Here is a 22,049-nt window from a genome sequence, read left to right as displayed (position 1 = left end):
ATCCAAAAGAACACACCTATCAAATCCCTTAGATCAAGCTCACAAATATAATCTCTAATGTTTTCCAGTAAATCAAGAATAGACAACCAATAGTGATGAAAATGGCTCTAATAAATCAAGAATAGACAACCAATAGTGATGAAAATGGCTCTAACTATAGGATGATAATTCTACACTCTATGCACACTTACAAAAAGGTTTACCAATATGTCACAAACATATCCCCAACTGCTAGAACCATAAGTCCAAAAATTTGAGCTCGGAGCCCCTTCATACAGGATTGTTGACTTCCCTAGGATGCTCCTACATCAATAATCATATAAGTTAGTCATGTTTACATCCCTTCTTGTTGGACACCTTGTAAAACTTGTTATATTTAGTTGAATCTAGTTATTGAGAGGTTTCTTTATTTTGGATGAATAGTGAAACACAAAAGGTTAACCAACAACATTGTATACTTACTCCATCCAATAAAAAGGTAAAGGATTATTGTGAATTAAAAACCCCTAAGTGCAAGGAATACGCCTCACTAAAAATGGATTTTCAGATATTTGGATGGACTCATTCAATATATCTTGTTAAGTACTATAGTCAAATTGCTAAAATTGAATAGTAATAACATTTGGTTAGTTAAAACTATAAGCTTGTTTGTGCTCTTTATTTTAAAAACTATGACTCAACTCTATTTAATTCCACTTAGAGAGCTTGGATAATTACATCAAGAAAATTAATTTTGTATGATTAGATCTTAAGTCATGGTTTCATTTTTTCTTCCTCTTCCATTTGTTGGAATATGATAGTTTAAGAAAATAATATCCCCCATGCTAATATTAAGCATTATGAATGTAGACCGATTTTGAAAAAGGTATTGATTTCTTTTTTCTTTTATGGAGACTTTAAAGTTTGACTAAATTTTTGGCAGTAGATGAAGTCAAAATTCAAACTATCCTTGACTTACAAAATCCCAATCAAAAATTTCTAACAACTTGTAACACATGCATCATGGTGTCTCTTATCCACTCCATGTGATGATTATTTTCTTTTAAATTGGAGATTAACCAAAAAAACACAATTCTTGGAATTTCCCACTTAGATTTGTGTTTTAAAAACTCTCTTTGTCCATTCCTATTTCTCACCAATTTAATATGAATAGGAATTTAAAAATCATAAGACAATCGTGGAACAAGTTAGACTCATTCATTTGGATGTCTAAATTTGATGTTGAAGCCCAAATTCTAGTGCTAAAAAATCTCCAACAAAGTTTCTACTAGTGATTGTCTCTCATTAATCATCCCTACTCCATCTCATCAAACATAGTTTTTGGTTATTCCCTCATAATCAACAATTATGGAAGTTTATCTTGTCTACTTAACCTATGTTATTTCCAAAAGCTCGGTCTTAGAAAATTTCCCTCAATGCTTTATCCTCAAGGCCCAAAGTTTTATTGTGAAATATTTAGACACATTATCCTTATGAAAAAATGAAGAATTAGACACATTAGGACATATAAATTTGCAATATATATACTCAGAACAAAGAGCATGCACAAAAGAGTCATTTGGTACTTGAGAGCTAGAGTTACATGAAGGTAGGCTGCCCTATTTTCCTTGAGGATAAATATGATTATAGGTTATTTGTAAATTAATGTAGCAAGCAGAGAGAAGGAATCTTTGGAGAAACCCCTCAAGATTTTTCTCTATAACCATTTATCTATTATATGTTTGATTTAGATTGGGATGCAAGGTTTGAGCTAGTTAAGTTCAACTTAGTATGAGTATTTATTCTCCACGTGAGATCTTTGCATACTTTTTTTTGGCAAATATATAATAACACAATAGTACTGGTAGATTTACTATTAGTGACAACAAAAGCTTATATATACTCGACTTCTTCCATCTTGAAGAACTATTCATTATCTAATGAAATAAATAAGATACTATTATTAATTTACATCTTTCAAAATAAATTAAAAAATTCTTATTTTTCAAAAAAAAATTATTTAAAAAATAATAATAACAATTTTTAATAAAAAAATAATTTTATACAATAAATCTTATAACATTTAAAATTTCTTTTACTTTAGAAAATTCAATCTAAAACATATGAAATAAATATATAACATCTTTTTGTTTATTTTATGAATAGATATTTTCTATTAATTAAATATTAAAGAAAAATATCCACAAAAACTCAAAAAATTACATTAATTAATAATATAACTTATCAACAATTACACTTAATAAGTCCATACATTTCCACTCCTCCCCTTTCCTCACCTCTACCCGAAACCCCTTCTTCAATACTCCTTTCCTCTTTAAAAAATCTTCAATACTCACTCTCGAAGAATAAGAATATCTCCCATCATAACATGTAGCCAGTGTAATTATCCATTCTCCCTGACATAGCCCGAGCCCACTGTAATCTACAAGCGAAACTTTTACATCTTCTACAGAAGTCAAGCATGCAATAATTGGTATAATTTTGGTCAGTACCAATTTCTATAACCCCGTCGACACCCATAGTTGCTTCATAAAACAGATTTTCATCTAATCTTGACTCCGCTCCATCGACTGCTCTTCCGATCATATCCAGTCCCTCTGGTGGCACGTTCTGAAATAAAAGACCAAAAATTGTCAGTTCTATCCACGGTAAATTGTTTTCTTTCATTTACAGATCTAAGATAACAATGACGTAACAAAACAAAGTTGAAGGTCAGTAATGAAATAATAAAAATGATATTGATGATTGTTAAATACAAGTATTGAAAATCATTACCTTCAATGAACGAATGCAATCCTGCAATAATGTACTGCTGCAATAGCGGAGTTTCATCCATTGTAATCTGTCAAACTCTGCGGTACCTGATGAGCTCGGCCTGGCAAGACTTGGCAACTGAGGGCAATGATAAATGTCAACCACTGTAAACTGAGTGTTAGCTAGTGACACACTTTTCAAATTTCTGCAGTGATGCAATCGAAGCTCTTGGATCCCACATCCATCAATTATAAGTCTCTCCAGACAGATTGAACCTGTAATATCTGGCATCTGCTTAAGCTCGGGGCTGCCCTGAATTCTTAAATCTACAATCTCCTCACAGCAAAACATCGCTGTCTTTAAATTTGGACAGCCGTCCAACTCAAAATATTTGACAGCCACATTTTTATCAAAGGATATGCTCTGCCGACACTTCATACGCCTGAGACGCAGGGACTCGAGCTTCCGACAATCAGAAATCTTCAGTTCCACAAGCTCTGGAAGATCAGATATTCCTGACAATCTTTTCAATTCTTTACAATATGTAATCTCAAGATAATTTAATGTCTTTACCATTCTTAAATCCACTTCCTCAAGCTTTTCCATGCAATGAAGTCTGATAGACTGAAGTCTTGGATAGTGCACCACTAATTAAGATCTTGGTTACAAAATGTTCATCGTTGATCTCGAATTTTTCAAGGGCATCCAGAGGGGCCCAAACACTAGAAGACATTCCTGCATTATTCTAATCAACATTGTTAAAGTTGAAACTCACAATAACAAAAGATGCACAAAGAATCATCTCTCCTGTCTTAGTCGCAACCTGCCTTTCATTTAGTGCGGAAGACCCCTTAGACATTAATCACAGAAATTCATATTTAGAAATTCTAGTAAAGGCGAACCTGTGTTTGGCCATCCCTGGGCGTCTAAAAGAGAATTCTGTAAATTAGCAGACGTTCCTGAGAATTCAAAGATTTGCAACTCAACAGCGAGGGCACCTGACATCCAAGATATATTTTCGTAATTAGGCTCTTTTTAGATTAAAAAGAAAATATCCGAGAGCCATCCCCGTCAGAATGAATAACACTTAACCGTTAAAAAGATTTAGTTTTGGACTGAGAAGATAAAAAATATACCTGCATGCCATTCTCCCTGCATGAGAGCTTTTTGAGTTCACCTTGGATTATTAAAGAACGTAATTTTTGAAGAGGAAACCATGAAGGAATGCATGGTAGTTCTGTGGAATAGGCCTTAATATGGAGCCATGGTAAAGAAGCTGACGTCTCACCCCAACCATCTGACTGGCATAAAAAGAATGAAAATCTTAACCCCGTGGACTCGTCAAACATGGAATGGGAACACCTGATGTTGGTTTTGGTGAGGATAGTTTTGAAACCCATTGAGCTCTGCACGCACAGAAGCAGGTCAGATTTCTTTAACTTGTGTAATAAAATGTTCAGATCTGGCATAGTAAAAAACTAAAGCTAAACTCGGAAGGGTAACGAGCATACCAAAGAGTTGAGATGTTGAGGACGCCACAGGCGATGAGGGGGGCTGAACTCATCTGCCAGTTCTCTTCCCAAGTCCCTCAGGTGGTCATGCATTCTCAACATAATTATCTCTTTCGATAGTTCAAATTCTTCCACAAGGCACTTATCTTTGAGTTTTTCCAGTGCATGTCGTGCATTCCATCCGGATCCCTCCCATACTCTTTCGGCTGTACTCTTTTCTTTGTTCACAAAAAAGCAAGCAGTATCCATGAAAATCTGTTTTTCTTCCTCGTCGAGTGACTCAAAGCTGATTCTCAATCTCTGCTTTACATCTTGAGGCAGCGTTTTTTTAGCCTTAACCAACTCTAATTTCCAATAAGTATGATCTCTTCCATGAACATGCCGACCTAGAACTTGAAGAGACAGCGGCAACCCTCAACAGGCATGTACAAATTCGTCAACAAGCGCCTCGTACCCTGTATGTGCACAGGATTGGTCAAAGGCATGCCAACAGAAGAGTTCCCTTCCGTGGTTTGTATCCATTCCTCTTAGAGGATAACCAACAGTAATCCCTGCACTTATAACCACTCCAACATCACGGGTTGTCACAATAACCAGACTATTTCTTGATTTGGCTAAGATATCCATGATCAACAAAGCATCTAACTGCTTTGTGTGATCGATGTCGTCTAAAACTATTAACAAGTCTGAAAAGTGGCTCCTCTCTACACAATCCTTGAGATAGCTCGCTCCTTCCTCTATACTTCTGAAGTTCAGATTTTTTTCATCGAAGAGATCATTGAGAAGCTTCATTTGAAGAGAAGGTAGTTCGCTTCTCACAGAGGCTTCTCTCACATCAAACAGAAAACTCGATCTAGAATAGTTTGATCGTTTCCTGTTAAACAACTCTTTGGCAAGAGTTGTCTTGCCTATTCCACCCATGCCGAATATACCAACAATGTAAGACTTAGGGCGCAGATGCTTCTTTTCTTGTAGCCTGCACTGGTTTTCAAAATCTCGTACACGCTCATCGAGGCATCGCCTTTCGAAATCTTCGACAAACTTGTTGAGCCCTACTGGATATTTGGCAACATCCAAGGATCGTTTCCTCTGTACTTCCTCTTGTACTGCTGCTAATATCTTTTTACAGTCCCTAGAACTTGATAAAATAAAAACAGATTTATTTTAGAAAATACTAAACCAGATTTGAAGGCCAGAAAATAGAATTATATCTGAAGTAGAACAACCAAATGCACATAACGATTACCTTTGAAATTCTTCTCCAGCTGTAAATGAAATATTCTGAAGGGCTTCCTTCCACTCACTAAGCTTGTCCAGATATCTGCCCTTCTCTTCGAATTGAATGAACGCGGCAGCGTATTGTCCCTTTTCTATGTGGCGGAGTTCCCATGGCTCTACATCATAAAACACGGGAATAATTTTTGCCTTACTGTCTAACATCTGGACCAGCTCCGCCAAACACCACGGCGAGTCTGCATATCCTTTGTAAAATATGGCAATGTGTACCTTGGCAGAGCGTATGGCTGTCTTTATAGTAGATGGAAAAGAGTTTCCTAATTCTTTCTCTCGGGAATCAAGAAACGCCAGAATCCCCAACTGCTGAAGGGAGTTGTAAAGATGAGTAGGGCCTCTGTGGTTGATGAAAACATCAAACAATCTCGAAGATTCCGAAGCCTTCCATCTTTGGCTGGGGGGTTCAATTCCATAGTAGGCATTGAGACGAAGAAGAAGAAGATGCCATGCGTTCCAAAGAAAACGCTAAAAACATGTAAAAGAACAGAAACAGAGCAGCAAGAATCGGAATTGATTGCAGTAATGTAATGAAAGACGAGTTTATGAAAGAGCAGGGAGGCTTGTGTGGAATACATAGATAAATACGAGCAAGAAGTGCAAAGCAAACAGCAACAACACGTTAAGAATTAGTTCATGATCAACTGTACGCGGGAACTACAGAGCCTTCCCAGCTATTTCCTCGAGAAAAATAAAAGGAAAGTGTACTAAGAATCGATCGAAGAAACGACATGTAGAAAATGCTTAGAAATTTGCATTGGGCCCTTTCCACGAAACATCGAAGAGAACCAAAAAAAAATATCGCAAAGTTAAAAAGGAAACATGAATAATTAATTTACTTCTGACACTACTTTCATAGACTGTAAGGAAAGTCGATTTGACTCGCTTTACAGTCTGTCTGTCGGCCACAAATAAGGAATAATGCGAGTTCGACAGTTTCTTGACACATTCCAACCCAAAATTCCACAGGGAAAGAGAATAGTTAGAAATTTGTGTTCGTTCTTTTCCAGGAAGCGTCGAAGGGATAGAAAAGAACAATAGTGAAGTTGAAAGTAGATAAACTGGTTCATAGACGGAAAGGAGGTTGGAATCGACACTGTTGGCCAATATAAGAGAAAACTGTCGGCGGCATGTTCAGTGGAAAGATGCCTCTTGCCAAGCACTTTTCTTTTACACAAGTTTATATATCTCATCATATTATCATAAAAAAACATAAAATTCATTTTTAGGTCTAAAATTATTTATATTTTAATTAATAAGTATTTGTATTATTTAAATATATAAATTTTAATATTTAAAAATTTATTAAAATAATGATTATGTTACAATTGTAGAAGGTACAAAATTATAATAAAATTATTACTAGTCATGGAGAGAAAGTCGTGACACTATTGGTGCTCTTAATTGATATGAATATGGTGTGAGTATTACAAGTGGTGAAGGTATAAATTGCATAAAATTAAGAACCATTGTAGAATTGACTTTTATTGTTTAAGCAAAAGGTTTAAAGATCTAAATTTTACTCGATGCTTCTAAGTTATGACATTATTGGTGTTCCTAATCAATATAAATATAGTGTGACTACCATGAGTTGGTAAAGGTATATAATGAGAAAAATTAAGAAAATATATTCTAGAATTGGTTCTTTTTTTAAGGCAAAATATCTGAAGACCCAAAGTTTACCATATGTGCTCCTAAGTCATGACATTATTGGTGATGTTAATTGATATAAATATGGTGTGACTACAAAGAGTTATTGAAGGTACAAATTGAAGAAAACTAACAAGAATTATCATAAAATTGACTATATTGTATGTGACATTGGATTGGAATTTCAAAGAAGGCATTATTCATTGGTTCAAAAAAACTACTAACTTAAAAACTATCAAGAAGAAAGGCTTCAAATTTTGAGAGGGACATTGCAAGTATTTACTATAGTGAAAAATAAGAGCCCAATATTGAATATAAGGTCATTGGTATTGTATACAAATGGTTTTGTGGCACATGATCTTACTTTACCACTAGTTCTATTTTGTGTAAGTTTATGTCTATAAACGAAAATACATGTTGGTGGTTATGGTTCGCTAGTGGATTAGCCTTTCATTATTGAGTTGTTCTAAAGGTTGTATTTTTTAAGTGTAGCATGGGGTATGTAGATACAGGATTCAACACAAGGGGTTGTATTAGAGACTTCAGTGTTTTAGAGATATTTATTATAAATCTATAAGTTCTTTGTTTGCTTTATTGCTAGATAATACAGTAGAGTATGGATTCTTTTGGAGACTTGATTTTCTTTTTGAGTGTATATTTGTACATAAATAATTTGAAATCCCCACTTGAATAAACTAGGATGACCCTAGTTTTTAATAATGCAAAAAATTCTTTGAAAGGAACTCTAAAATCCTTTTACAAAATAGAACCATATACATTTGTTTCAAAAAACAAAAGATTTCAGAATATTTTTTCAAAAATTACATATATTAATAGTATAACTTATCAACAATTATACTTAATAAGTCCACACATTTCCACTATTCCCCTTTCCTCACCTTTACCCTAAACCCCTTCTTCAATACTCCTTTCCTCTTAAGAAATCTTGCAAAGCTCCCACTTAAATTATAAGAATATCTCCCATCATGACATTAACCATTGTAATTATCCATTTCCCTTGACATGGCCTAAGGCCATGGTGACATGAAATCGAATCTTTTATATCCTCTATGAAAGTCAAGCTATCAACTACAACTACAAAGCATACGATAATTGTACTCAATTCTTAGTACTTGGGATAATTTTGGTTATTGCCAATTTCAATAGCTCCATTCACGCCTATAATAAATTTGCTTCCTAAAATAGATTTTTCTCTAAATTTGACTCCACTCCATTGGCTTCTCTTTCAATCATATCCAACCCTACTAATGGTAGCCTCTAAACCAAAATATTGTCGATTCCATCTTGTTGGAAAATAAATTTATTTATACCAAGTACATTCCAACTACTTTGACCACTGACCAAGGAGGCTTCCAGACACTTAAAATATCAACACTTTCTAGATTATTCTTCCAATCTCCAAACACTTTCTAGAGTACTCTTCCGGTTTCCAAAATTCTCTATTGATGTACATATTGATTATAAATTAATAAAATGGGCTTTTAATGTTCGAGCCCAATTTGGGTTTCCAATATGGTATTAGAGCTTATGGTAGATGGTCTAGGAGACTAGAGAGAACAAGAATATGTTAGAGTGTATACAAGAGTAGTGTGAGAAAGTTAATGCTGCCATTGAAAGTGTTTATAAGTGTGACTAGAAGCTTCTTCAAGTGATTTCTCAAAAGAAGAAGAAAATGGACAATTACAGGTGAAGAGGGTTGCAAAAATTTGTTGTTTCCAAACATTTGATTGTCCAGTTTAATCACAAAATATTGTGAGATGAGGTTTGTTGCTGCTCTAAGTCACTCCAATCAAAGTGAAAAATGATGTGTTGTCATAAATCATGTTACAGTAGCTGCCAAAGATTTCAGAGTTGCTCAGACAAAGGTTTCATAATATCAACTAAAGAATGGGAAGCCACTAGGAGAAGATTTTAGAGCTTTCCATTTTTAAAGCTAAAGATCACCGCAACTAATATATGTTATTCAAGATTGAAGAGGAATCATTGGTTATTATTTTATGTGAAGTAGTTCATTTCCCCCTTGTTTTTTCTAGATTTAACCACCTTATTTGAGAAGATTGTTTGAAAGATGTTCCCCAAGAATTTGATGTTTTAATCTTATTAAATTATTGAAATGATATCTTTACCAAGTCCATGTAAGGGTTTGTGGTAAACCAAAACCACTTTCTTGGGTGGAAAACCTAAAGGAAAAGTGATTAAATGATTAGTTGGGAAAATCCCAAATGGTTATGGCTGAATGGGTTAAAAACCCAAAGCATAATGATGAGGATTTTTTTTCAAAGTGATAACGATAAGGGGAACCAAATTTTTATGTTGTAAATGGGTACTTAACAAGACTTAATGTGAAGACCCATCCTATTTGTGAATCATGGGGGGATAGTTATAAAAATTGGTATAATAAATTTTGGGGTGATGTTGGAAAATAAATTAATTATACCAAGTATATTCCAACTACTTTGACTACTAACCAAGGAGTCTCACTTAAAAAATCAGCACTTTCTAGATCATTCTTCCAATCTCCAAACACTTTCTAGAGTATTCTTCCAGTTTCCCAATTTCTCTATTGATATACAAATTGATTATAAATTAATAAAATAGACTTGTAATCTCCAAAACTAATTTGATTTCCAATACATCTACCATAAGTCCTATTCATTCATTCATAGATCCAAGAAACATAGTGACATAACAAAACAAAGTTGAAGGTCTATAATGAAACAAAAAAAGTGTTATTGATAATTTCCTTTGAAATACAAGTATTGAAAACCATTACCTTCAACACTCAAATGCAATTCTTTAATAAGATACTGCTACAATAATGAAGTTTCATCCATTGTAATATGCACAACTCTACAATACCTGCTATGTTCTCACAAGACCTAATATTGATGCATTGCATAAGTTGTGGTCTGGCAAGACATGGAAACTCAGGACAATGATAAATGTCAACTCACAGTAAGACTTGTCACACTTTTCAAATTTCTGTAGTGATGCAATCGAAGATATTGGATCCCACATCCATCAATTATAAGCCTCTCCAAACAACTTGGACCTTTAAAATATGTGGCATCTACTTAAGCTCAGGTGTAATGTCCCCATTTTTTTAGCATCTCAATGGAGTTCTTAGCCTTGAAATTCTCCGAAGGCTAAGTAGAGAAATAAGGAGAAATTGATTAAATTAATTTATTATATAGTTATTAAATAAATTAAAATTAAAAATGTGACTTTATATTTAATTAATTTAATTTTCTAGAGAGTGTATTAATTATTGGAATGGGGAAGCTTCTAGTAATTTAATTTTCTAGAAGCACAATTAATTATTGTATGGCAAGGGAGAAGCTTCTAGCAAGTGCATTAATTATTGGAAGGGGGAAGCTTCTAGTAATTAAATTTTCTAGAAGCACATTAATTATTGGAAAGGGAAAAGCTTCTAGAGAATGCAATTAATAAATATTTTATTTCCTTCTAGAATGGTGAAGGAAAAGAATAAATAGAGGTGAGAGCTTCATTGTTTATCATCCGATTATTGTGAATTACATTTTATAAGAACTTCAATCAGCCATTGGAGAACATCAACTCTTCGTTGTTGCAACCATTTGAGATGGTGAAATATCCACTGAATTTGGTATTCGGGAGAGCTTCATTTTGGAGTTATATTTGTGCTTAAATTGGAGAATAGATTTTGGCTACTACAGTATGCATGCACGATGTCGCACTATAGTATTTATGTTTGATTCATTTCCATTCTTGGGCATCACTATTATCAGGTTCCTCTTGCACCTATTAGTAGTTATCATTGTAATTTCTAAGCATATGATTTTGCCATGATAATTTAGAATCAAATTTTGGTATTACTGCACTCATTATTGTAAGCCCATGAGAATGAATTCAATAAATCAGATACATGTTGCATGCCATTTGTTTGATGAAATGTCCATCTAATAGCATATATAATCAACATAATAGTTGTATGTCAATTGTTTGTCAAAATGTCAGTTGGTTGTAGGTATGCATTTCATATCTAGTTTCCATGTATATGCATTGAAAATACCAAAAGAATTGCACTTTCATATTAGTTCATTTGAAGAGCCACTATAATATCATTCTAAATTTCTTAGCTTGAAGAAGTAGCATACAAGTGTTTGACAATATTCCTTGACCTAAATTCAGTCATCTTGGACAAGGGATATTACATTGGTATTAGATTTTGCTTGCAAAGTGCTCGAAAAAATGTCAAACAATTGAATTAGCAAAGAATTTAGTATTGGTTGAAGTTATAACCGATTGAAGATATTACATTAGGATAGCCTTGAATTCTTAATTCTACAATCTCTTCATGACCAAAACATTGTTGTTTTTATATTTTGACAATCACATTTTTATCAAATGACACCCTCAGAAGATACTTGATACACCTAAGGCATAGTGGTTCAATCTTAGGCTTCCCACTATTAGAAATCTTCAGTTCTATAAGCTCTACTTGATCAAATATTCTTGATAATCTTTTCAATTTTCTACAAGCTCTGATCTCAATATAATTTAATGTCTCTACTATTCTTAAATCCACTTCCTTAAGATTTCCCATCTCATTAAGTTTGATAGATAAAAGTCTTGGATAGTGCATTTCACTAATTTAGATCTTGGTTACACCATCTTCATAGTTGATCTCCAATTTTTCAAGGCCTCTAATACTAGAAGATATTCTTGCATTAATCCAATAAACCTTTTTAAAGTTGAAATTCACAATAACAAAAGACGTACAAAGAGTCATATCTCCTCTCTTAGTCGCAACCTAGCCTTCATTTAATGCGGGAGACTTAGTTTCTAACTGAGAAGATCAAAATACCTACATGCCATTCTCCCACAACTTTTTGAATCATCCACCTCTAATAATCAAACACTGCAACCTTTGAAGAGGAATCCATGGAAGAAGATGATGCCATTGTATGTAGTTTAAATGCTACTAGCTAGCACATTATGAAATAGAAACAGAGAGGAGGCATGATAGAATTGAATTACAACATGCATATTGAAACATGAGTTTATGAGGAAGGAGGCTAGCATTAAATTAATAGATCATTCTACAGGCAGGGTCAATAACTTTCTAACTATTTCTCGAGGAGAAGAAAAAAGCTAAGAATTAATAATACAAGCACCGACCACATTCGATTATTTTTCCCCACATTCGAGGCATATAAAGCATAGGTAAAGAAAATACAAAGGAAGTCACCTTCGGTCTTATCCATGAAACATCAGAGGGAATAAAAGGGGAAAATGTAAAGTAAAGAACTAATCAAGCAGGGACGGAAAGGAGATTGGATTCAATTTGCTTTATAGTCCACAAGTAAAGAATAATGGAAGTTCAATACTTTCTTGACACATATTTGCGTTATAGTCCACAAGAAAAGAATAATGGAAGTTCAATACTTTCTTGACACATTCCAGGCTACTTTAAAAAAGTAGGGAAGGAAAATAGGTGGAAATTTGGGTTCGTTCTCTTCCATAAAACATCTACCTAGAAAAGGGAAAATGGTAATGTTAAAAGTAGATAAAGCCATATATAGACGGAAATATTGTTGGTCACTTTTAAAAAGCACTCGGGAGCTCGTTGAGTGGAATGGGTACTATACAGAAGATGCCTCTTGTGAAGAACTGAACTTTTAAATTAAGTTAATACATCACATGATAATATCATTTAAATAAATAAATAAATTTAAGAATTTAAGAATCTTTTTTATATTTTTTAATTTATGTTTTAATGAATAAATATTTATGTTATAAATATTATAAATTTTAATGTTAAAAAAAAATTAATAAAAAATTATAATTGCGTTACAATAAAAAAAGTTAAGGTTATAAAAATATTGATTTGCAATTATTCTAAAGCAAATCAAGCATACAAAATGGGTTTAGCTTTGAGGCTTGGTCAATGGAAATCTTAGGCTGAAGTGAAGCACAATGTCACAACTTTGCTAAATGGATGTGGCATCAAGGCAAGGTGATGCAACGAAAGGAGATATGTGCAAAGAAGGGGAATAATTGTCTTGGCTTTGGAGATGTTGTTCTTGAGTGAAAAATTAAACCTCTCAGTTGTGCCAAGGTCTAAGAACCAATGGCTTTTGTGGAGGAAATTAATAGAAAAGTGATAGTAAATGAAGCTTATTTATCACATGGACTATTTGGGTGTTTAAGAGTTCTCTTGCCTAGCTTCTCTATGTTACATATGTGGATTACAATCCCATGGAACACAGTCCTTGATGATGCTATTCACATTTCCGTTAATGTTCGTGGCATTTTTTTGGTGGAGTACTGGGCAATATATAAAAACTTTGTAGCTACCAATAAGGATATAATTAGATTTAGTTAATATTGAAACTATGGTATCCTACCAACTCTATCATTAAATCTTTTGATGCTATAATTCTATTTTGGGTAATACTTCCAAATCACCCTTTTTGATCTTGGTTTGAGTCCTATTTTGAAGCCGAAAATAATTCTTTTGGGTCTTCTCTAGATTCGGACAAAGGTTATTCAAACTATTATTAAAGTGTTCATGCTCAAATACTAGGAATCAGATGGTATATTACTAAAGATCTTTTGGTAGATATAATTTAAAACTTTTCATATAGGAGTTGAAGAAAACTTCATGAGCATGAAAGCCCATATTTTCAATGTCATAGATGCTTCGATAAAAACCATTTCATAACCCAATTCTCAAAATGCAAACCTTTCTACCAAACCACTTACTAAAGACATCTCCTCATCATTACTTAGTAGATAAAGAAGATACATACCTTAATGATTGTGCCAAAATTGTAGATTGAGAAGCCTATTGTGGCAATGTGAACCCTTAAGACCCTCTATAAAAATCTTAGACCTCATCTAATAGTGACAATGAGTATAAACAATATTACTTGGCTACATCAAAACCTATTCCAAGAGAGAAATTTTTGGAACAAGCAAAGAGCTCTAGGATTATGTCTATTGGGGAGAGAATATACCTCCTAAGTCATTAGATGAGGTTAGCGTGTTGGAGTTGTAGTGAAGAGCTGGAAAATACAACAGAGGCAAAAGAAGAATTGTTTAAAGATGAATACCCTAGATTAAAAAAAGGTTATTTATAATGGAATTAGAAAATAAATTATAAAATCTACATAAATTACCCATATCCATGGCCTAATATGATGGTTATATAATTATCTAAATGTTTTCACGGGAAAAACCAATTATTAAGTTGTCTAATATTTAATATATAGATAGTGTCTAATATAAAATTATTTATCAAAAACTTATTTTTCAAAGTAATGGTCTTAAAATTTAGTTCTAAAAAGAGAAAAAAATTCTTAATATGGAGGATTGATGATAAAATTTAAATCTTGTGATTAATTTCAAACATGAGAGAGGACGAACCCTACAAAATAACATTAAGGCATAAAGATGGTAAAAGAGCAATTCACAGAAAATGAATTCAAAAAAATGACATGCAAATTAACCGTAGTAAAGACCAACAACTAATTTAAACAAAGTCTAAAGACAATATATAAGAAGATAAATACTATGAAGGTGAAATTTCTTCCATTCCTCACTAAGGTCTTTAAGACTGTCAAAAAATTAATATTTCTTGGTTTGGTGCTCTATAAGAGGTCCCCTTATCATCACACCACATCCCTCTTTCATATGTTGGTTTGTTATCATGTAGTTCTCATCTTGCTTCCTTCTTTGTTATTCTTGTACTCTAGCTCTTCATACAAGGTATTAAAATAAAATGCCATTATTTCCATCATGCCCTTATTGAAGTTAAAAAGCACAACTAGGTATGTGTAGGATCATAATATGCCAAAAAGTGGCGATCTAAAAAATATGTAGTTCTAAATTTCTTGAAAACATTTAAAATCCTATTCCAATTCTTTTTCCCACCCATTCTGATAGTAAACAAAAATAATTAATACCTTTATAAGACCTACTATATCTTTCAATACTAACCTTATATGGTCAACTTAAAAAATGTCCCAAAAATGTTTTTTAGGCCTATTCTTGTGTTTTTTTTTTACTTCAAACATGTAGTTGATGACTTTTTTTTCACCAAAATTTGATGAAATGAAAAGAGTTTCTTAAGAATGTTCTTATCTTTCCATAAATGTAAGGTTTGTCAAAATGCAAGTTCAGTAAGTAATTATTACTTATTCTCTAATGGAGTTATGTATAAAGTGTTGGCTAGCACACTACTTGAAATAGAACTATAACTTTCAAATGTTATGACATTTTCCAAATCCAAAAGATGGATCGTGTTATATGTTTCTTCTACTATAAGGGAAAAAAAAAAAAAAAATTGCATATGTTTGAATTATTTAAGGTGATCAGACATGAGAATTTGTTTATTCTAGAAATACTAAAGTAGAAAATTAATAATTATTTATTTATTGAGAATAAAAATACCCAAAAATATGTGTCAGATCCAAGAATGTGTCTGCTTCTTATATATAGAATATTATTTAAAAATATAATCATTTGATTTTTATTAAGGTGGTAAGACATACGTCTACTTCTTATATTTGTCTTGAAATTTTTGTACTATTGCATTAAAATTCAAAATTTTAACCAATCAATTTTATTTTTCACATAAGACCTAGTAGTTTAGAAACTAAATTTGATCTCTTAGAGATTCTTTTCTCTCAAATTTTTGATATAAAATTTGTAACAAGTAGAAAATTACACGTCAAGTTGCCATAACCCTAATTTGTTGATTTTTTATTGCCACTCAAGAGCATAGTTTGCTTGACCATGACCCAACACATAGCCAACCAACTTCTTATTTATCTAGTTCTGATTATCTTTAATATTCCCCAATGCTCATGTCATTACCTATTTCTCGTCATATAAATGGATGATAGATTTTAAATTGAATAATATATTTTGTTATACCTTAGTTGTCCAAGTTTTAAGCTAGCTCCTCTACAACTCTCCAGACACCAATTTTCATTTTGGTGTTGGAATAATAATTGGGCATTAATTTAGCCCTAGAGATAGCTCCCAACCTATTTATTAGTGTTTCTTGTAGTGCCAAGCTAGGTGATCAACCATTTTATTATAGCATTTTTCCTATTGTAGAGAATACAAAGATTGTCCACCTTACTCACAACGATGGAATACTCAAGAGGTTCCTCCTCAGAAGTAGGGTTTTTAGATTGGTTTTAGGAATCATTCCATGGGATGACTAGATCATCTAGACATGTTTTATTCTTATCAAGTGAAGGGGGTTTAGGACTAGGACCCTCAATATTGGTGGGGGAATTGTCAAGTGGCCAATCCAATCCACTGAACTATGAGGACTCAAAATATTTAGACATGATATTATTCAAGCCAAGAGCACTAAAAGAATTTAGGGGTAACCATAAGTTTTCTAAGATCCAAGATAATAGGTTTGTTAAGGAAACTAGGGTTGTGTGGTCCAACCACCAAGGACTTGTTATGAAGTAAAGCCCACCTTCAATTGAGGGAGCATTGAATAAGATATGAGAAATTAAACTTAAATCCAAACTTATTATATCCAACTTCAATAATGAAAAAAATTAATGATAATAAGAGATACACTATGCATAATGAAACAATGATTTATTGACTAGGGAAACCCTTGATCAAACAGAAAGCCCTCATGGGGATGGAACCCACAAGATAGTGTACTAATATGTATACTCCTTATGAAAGGACATGACCCTATAAGGATGTAATTATAGTGCATCTAGTACAACAATCCCTATTAAAGGATAGATCCTTATTAGGATACCTTAAATCCTTGTTAGAAGGCTATAATACTATTAAAGATTAATAGGGAAATAAATAGACTGGTTGTCTAAATTATTCCAACAACTGTGAAGATCAATGCTTTAGGATAACATATCCAAAATATTAAACTGACCAAAATACAACTTAATTGCCAATACAGTTCCTTTGAATCTCAATACCATGTACTAACATTAATCTCTTCTCTTCTTTTTTTATCCACCAATAAAGCTCACATTGTTTTACCTCATCTATGATCCAAATTAGATGTGATATATTCCATCCAAGGAAAATATTTTTCCTTTATACCTTTCCAAATATCCAATTACCTATCATCTTGTCAAAGCTTTCCCAATATGTAATTAATTACATAGGACCTCATTAAGGCATGTACATAACTTTTTAAGAATTATTAAAATCATTACACTAAGGTTCCCACATGTTAAAATATAATCAACACATTCTACAATGAAAGTCAATGCATTACACCTTGCATAGTCAACTACCATTAAAAATATCACACAATTCATTTCAATGACCTCTCAAAAATTATCTCTAAACTTTTTTTGTCATGAACATAGCATCAAAATAATTTCTTCAACCATAATCCAAGCTTTCTATCCTTCATTCCATCTTGGTGATAGGATATTGCTGGACTAACTGCCAACATTCCCCTTTGAGATTCATCACATGGCTTAACCACCACTTATGTTCTATAAGTCTAATGGTTATATCAGACATTGACAAGTCGATCTTTTGGTGTAATGATAACTCTAGCTTGTAATAAGTGGTATCAGAGCTTGGTCATAGGTTTGAATCTCCTAGGGTACCATTGAGGGTGGTATTGTTCGAATAACTACCAATGTTCCCCTTCGATATTCGTGACATGGCTTAATTGCCTTATGTGTTCTATAAGTCTAGTGGTTGTATCAAGAATTGATAGGTTCATCTCAATGACAAGTCTAGCTTGTAACAGATACAACTAGTTTACCAAAAACTATTTCTGATAATATATTTTGCACATTGTTCTACTACCAGTCTTCACCAAATATTTTAACTTAGCTAATACTCAACATAAACTCAAGTAAACATAGATAATATGATATCTATAATCATCCATGAACATAATCCTAATCTTTCATGGCATAACCTTTTTCATTGCAACTTTCTTGCATCAATAATTATCTATGATCTAAAAAATTGATGTTTACCATGATCACATAAGCATATGTTATCATCAATGACAAAACCAAACATCAATACATCACATAACCAACCTATCTGATTGCTAATCAAACCCATAGTCCAGAAAAGACTAAGACAAGTTGAAATTCTATAATGGAAAATGAATAAATCCTTATGAAGAGGCCCCTCATTTTTGGGTCTTAATAACCAACTAAAATGGGAACAAAATAATTTGGAAAGGAAAATTAAGTTTGATATTATGATAATAATTAAATTAAGAATAAGAAATAATTGGGAATATTTTCTTTTAAACATATCATTGAGTATGAAATCCTTCTATTCTCTGGTGCTTATGCCTAGATCTCATTCCTTATCTCAACCTTGAATTCTTTAAACTTCCCAGGGTTTAACTTCCTAGGGTTCATTCTTCTAGGTAGTATGTTGACTTATAAGAAGGTATAAGTGACTCAAATTTTGATGATTTGTCCACCAACAAGAATAAATAGGTATGTAACAAGATTCCAAAACTTGCACAAGTCTTTTATAATTATGATCTAGAACTCAAATAGTCCACCTTAAAACCAAGGATTCAAGTCTTCACAAGATCTCCAAGCTTAACCAAGATCATATTAGCAAAAATAATATTCAACAAGATTTGATAGGTTAACAATAAGATCAACCTATAGCTTAACAAGATCAAACAAATCAATCAACCATCGACTCAAATAACTAGATCATGAACCAACTCTAACACCATCTAATGTTTTGCAAATAAGTTGTGCCTCAAAAGGAAATGACCAAGCCCCCATCAAATACAACACAATGAAATATAACAAGATACAAGTGTAAATAAAACACTTATAAACAAGATATCTTCATATACAACACTAAATACTGATTGATAAGACAACTCACATTAAAAATGATAAGCAACATGATGGGATATAAGGATTTCTTAGTTAGGGCTAATTACTTTCAAAATTATAGATAAAAACTCGCTATTCCAAGATTCCTTTAAGTATCTCCTTGATCACTACTTCCATACTAACAATTACAAAGACTCAAGGACACTACATATATATCCATAAGGACATGTAGGTTGGCTTAGAAATCCCAATATCCAATAATAGGAAATGTGCATTAAAATATAGGTCTAATAATCAAATAATTAATGACTAGATATATAATACATGAGATAAAATTATGTAGCCTAGGATATAGGTCTACATGTTAACCAACTGCCTAGATCAAAGAGTGTGTGAGCTAACGCTTAAATATAGAACCTCACAAAATTAAATATAAAAATATGAGTTCAAAAAATTAACTATTGGACAAGTAACTTTAAAATGGAAAATAAAAAATATTTGTTTGGGTGATGCAAGATTTCTAAGAACCCAAGGATGCTCTTGTATCACCAAAAGAAAATTCATCTATTGGGCCCTAGGCCAAATCTATGCAAAGACCACTCATACAAATCAGCTTTGGTAACTTTGTGCAAGTAATCTGGGTTTAGAATTTTCAAGGATTCTAGGAATGGTGAAAAGAAGTGGGGGAAGAAAATGCAAGTTGTTGTGATCAAGCATAATGGACATTTATCACTAAAATGGAGTTATAAATAGGTCAGATCCAATCACGGGTTCTAACCTTTTAGGATCATACAATCAATAAGGGGGAAAAATTGACATTAAGGATCTCATTATGGAAATTACCAAAGTAATTTGGGTCTTCAAGATCATAGAACATCTTCAAAAGAATCAAACAATCACCTGAAAAGAACCAAAGATGAAACTTTCCTTTACATTAGGGTTGGTTGAAATTTGAAGAAAGGGATTCGTCACCCATGGAATTAATTGAATACCAAGAGGGAAAATATGGACAACACCACCTCACTTAGATTAGTTCTCTAATGAAATAAAAATATTATTTAAATCAAAGATAAATAAGATAACTAGATTCTCAAATGAATTTTCAATAATAAATTAAGTATACAAACTACTAAAAGTATTGAAGTTAAAAAAATTAAAAGGAGTGCATCACTTAGACCAATGGATAGGCTTAATGATCTCTTTCTTCAAGACACCTATATGATTTAATGATTGTAGTGTTGATAAATGAGAAAAAATGGGGCCTATGTATATGCTATATGGATACGGTAAAAATAAAATCATAGTAGAAAGATATATGATAACACAACTACTTAAGAGAAAATAAACTACACTAACAATAATAAATAGAAGTATATAGGATAACTAGGAACAATATGCTAACGTGACTATAAGAAAGAGACAAAAGACTTACACCATCCTAGAAATGAAGATTCCTTGTACATCATTGCAAGCTACATTTTGGACTTTTCCACATGGTGACAAGCAAAAATGTTAGGGCTATTGATTTAGAGGTCTACCAATGTCAAATCCTTATTTTGGTATTTTCACTTCAACATACTACCAAGATAGATATTATAATTTTTGATACAATAAAATATTTATAGATATAAAATAACTATAAGGATGTTATTTATATTTATATTTGAAATGGAAATGAGTTAATGTAAGATAATAGACAACACCCCTTTGAATCCAAGAAGTTGATGAATCTTGTTGCAAGGAAGGTGACAACAAGCCAGTATGAAACACAGATGGTAGAGTAGAAATGTGAGATAACCCAAGAGTTGTAAATATTGTGAAGAATATTTTTAATAGAAAGAAAAATAAATTGGGAAAAATTAGTTGAAGTAACCAAGAGAGAGAGAAGACAAGCCAAAAAGAATCTTAAACAATCCTAAAAGAATCTCAACATTAGTGTCTAGGCCAGAACTTATAAAGCTCCAATAACCACCTTTAGACCTTTTAGCCCATGCTTAGACTTCACTAAACTATCAATTTTGAATTTCAATGATTGCTTCCAATGAAGAAAAGGTTCTTTGCCTAACCTAAGTATTCCATGGGTCACAAAAGCATTTGTCTTCATGTCAATCACCTCTTGTAACATGGACAATTTCTCTATTAGGATTTTTGATACTTTGTTCATTTAGGTTTGGTGACATGACATGCTACTTCTCTCAATCTATTAGTGTCTAGCAGTAAATTTCCATTTTCTCTCACTAGTACATTTACTATTCATTTTCAACCAAAATCTTTGACCAAAGACCATTTTGGCTTATGATTTCACTTTTTTGTATATGTCGTGAAAAGTTCACAATTTTTACCTTTGTAAAGTGTAATGTTTAAATTTCAAGCACCATGGGATATAAACCAAAAAAATTTAAAAAATGATTCTCATTTCATTTCATTCTAGTGGCTATGTATGGGTGGGAGAAAGGGTTAAGTACAATAGTACAATTATGTAAAAAAAAAATAGATTAACCTAGTCATTTCATGCATTTAGGTCAATTATATTGGACATGAACATGTGTTAACCCAAAAAATGTAGGCACAAGTCAAAATAGTGGCTAGAGAGATGTATGGAGCACCATTTGTTAATCCAAATCTAGATTATTAGGTGCAATACATTGTGTGGAGTGTCATTTGTTAACCCAAATCTAGATTATTGGAGCTGAATATTGGCTGGAGAGCTATGGAGCATCATTTTTTTATAGTACCTAATTAGTCAACCCAATGATCGTATCATATGGTGGAGGTACTTGAGCTTCCCTCAATATTGTTCTTAATTAATTGAAATACTTACTAGACTCATGGATTATTCTCTATATGAAATGGTTTGATTATTCTCTTCAACCTTGTAGGAATACTCTCTTACCTAGTACTAATATAGAATATATATCTAAGAAAACTTGTAAATGCAAAAAAAATGCCAACCATTTCTAGGTCTTTGCATCTTAAATTTTTTCAAGCATTT

At 32.5% G+C, this 22,049-nt stretch overlaps 1 pseudogene across 1 annotated transcript; it reads right to left on the bottom strand.

Moving 5' to 3' along the window:
* Positions 1–2,179: 2,179 nt before the first annotated feature.
* Positions 2,180–6,111, bottom strand: LOC149580532 (disease resistance protein Roq1-like; annotated as a pseudogene). The gene is made up of 5 exons (XR_016353897.1): positions 5,512–6,111; positions 4,266–5,403; positions 3,884–4,160; positions 2,776–3,740; positions 2,180–2,610 (listed from the first exon to the last, which is right to left on the bottom strand). The product of XR_016353897.1 is annotated as a disease resistance protein Roq1-like (transcript).
* Positions 6,112–22,049: the final 15,938 nt, after the last annotated feature.

Source organism: Cupressus sempervirens, chromosome 1 (genome assembly GCF_028749045.1).
Source record: "Cupressus sempervirens isolate cs-2001-9-10 chromosome 1, ASM2874904v1, whole genome shotgun sequence".
Classification (NCBI taxonomy): domain Eukaryota; kingdom Viridiplantae; phylum Streptophyta; class Pinopsida; order Cupressales; family Cupressaceae; genus Cupressus; species Cupressus sempervirens.
The sequence above is the reverse complement of the archived record's forward strand: the minus strand, read 5'-3'. Positions and strand labels throughout refer to the sequence as shown.